Genomic DNA, 2,029 nt, shown 5'->3' with positions numbered 1-2,029 from the left:
GGTAATTTCAAACCAATAAAATCTGAACTCTTGTGATAAGCAATGCATTCTGGGAAAGCAAATTATTTGCCACAGCCACAGAATTTATCATTTATCACGTACATTGCATTTCTCATATTTTCAGGAAATTTCATCCATTTTTGCAGGGATGTCATTTCAATACAATTGTTTGTAACGCATTACATAAATATGTCATGAAGTGCTGGCATGTCATTCACTGCTTTAGTCAGACTTTTTATTTTATCATAGGTTTGATTCTGATGAATTATACAAGCTGTGAACTGCAGTCCCTAAATATGCTGTTTTACTTTGCTTTGCTGTAGTAAAAAAACTTGCAGGTACCCCGCTGCATGCTGCATGTAGCCCTGGGAAATCAGCAGAAGCATCCCAATCAGAATCAGGCTCAGGCTCAGGCTCAGTTGCTGCACTTGTTGCTTGGAAAATAGCTGATTTGGAATCAGAATCAGAACGTGATTCTGTTGCTGTTGCTGCAGCACAGGCATCCAAAACTGCTGATGAAGCGCCATTGTCACGGCAACAGTCCTCCACCTCCTCCTCCTCATCATCATCATCCATATCATTGGCATCATCAACATCGCCATTGTCCATTTCGCCATCAAATGATAATGTACGCTTCCAGCCAACAAAGAAAATGTTCATCAACAATTCGCTAAAAGCAAAGTTTCAAAGGGGTATGAATATGCTTTTCATGTTATCTCACCTATAACATGCTGCTTTGTCAAGGAAGAAGATGTGAATGTGGTGTTTGAGCAAGTTGCAGCCAGAATGACTCCCATGGAATGAATTACTTTTCATGTAGATTTCATAGTGACCCAGGGAGTCTCTACTGTAGTTTTTAAATCCCATGAATAAGCTTGGGTAAAAGATTGTTTTCCAAAACTATGTATTTAGAGGGAATATAAATTGTGTTGTTATTGATGCACTCATGATTCAGTGATTCCTGGTTCTATGTCTATGGTCAACAAAAAAAAAGGGATGGAGTTGGGTCCAATGTTAATTACCCACAATGCAACTCAAACACCTTGTTGATTTCTTCTTGCCAGTTTGCATGTAAGCTTTGCTTTGCTTGGCTGGTATTGGATAATTGTGCGCTTGTGCGTCACATTGCCACTGAACATAAAAATAGAATAGAATGCCAAGGGAAATAATGAAAGCCATTCAAGTACTGTAAGACCACAGGCAGAAACAGTATATCAGTTCTGAACAATATCATGTGAAAGGTGAAATACACTCAGGACTGCGTAGTTGTCATCAGCTACCAAGACCATTGACTGACAACACAAATTTTTTTGAACTTGGCATGCCTTGCATAATCAGCCAAATGTCTGATAATCTAACATAAATAATTTTAGAGTTAGATATCTGCCATTCTCCATCAGCTGACTTCGTTCACGTTACTTTTGAAACTTACCTTCAACAACTTTTTTCAACCCATGTGGATTAAAATTTGCTACGAAATTAACTTGAGTCAAATGGATAAGGTCATACATCTTAACAGTCCTTTGAATTCTGCAAATGAACTTCTTCAACCTGTCTAAAATGTATTTGCTGAAAGTGTTGAAACTTAATGCATATATAAAAAATAGAAAACAGCAATTTTAATTTAACATCACACAAAGTGTAATGTTTTACTATCACGCAATCTCATTTTCTCAAACCATATATGAAGTCATTTGATTGATATGTTATTAATAAATGTAATATCATCCTGCAAAATCTAACTCAAAAATAGTGTTTTAAAAATGCTTTTAAAACACCATCTTTGGTATTGACTGGGTAAACATATGATAAGGAATAGTTTAACTTATTGTTACTATTAGCCAAGCTCAATTCATTATGTGTAAATGTATTGTGTAGCTTTTTGATTTATTTATAAGTATGTATATTTTTACCTGTAAGTGTTGCACAATTTAAACATATCACAGATTAAGAGTTCATCTCCCTACTCATACTGTGTAGAGTATTGATTCCAGTGGTTTTGCGGAGGATTGGTGACGCCATAAGACAT

Source organism: Ptychodera flava, chromosome 8, assembly GCF_041260155.1.
Source record: "Ptychodera flava strain L36383 chromosome 8, AS_Pfla_20210202, whole genome shotgun sequence".
In the NCBI taxonomy this organism is placed as follows: Eukaryota; Metazoa; Hemichordata; class Enteropneusta; family Ptychoderidae; genus Ptychodera; species Ptychodera flava.
This window is presented reverse-complemented; position numbering follows the sequence as displayed.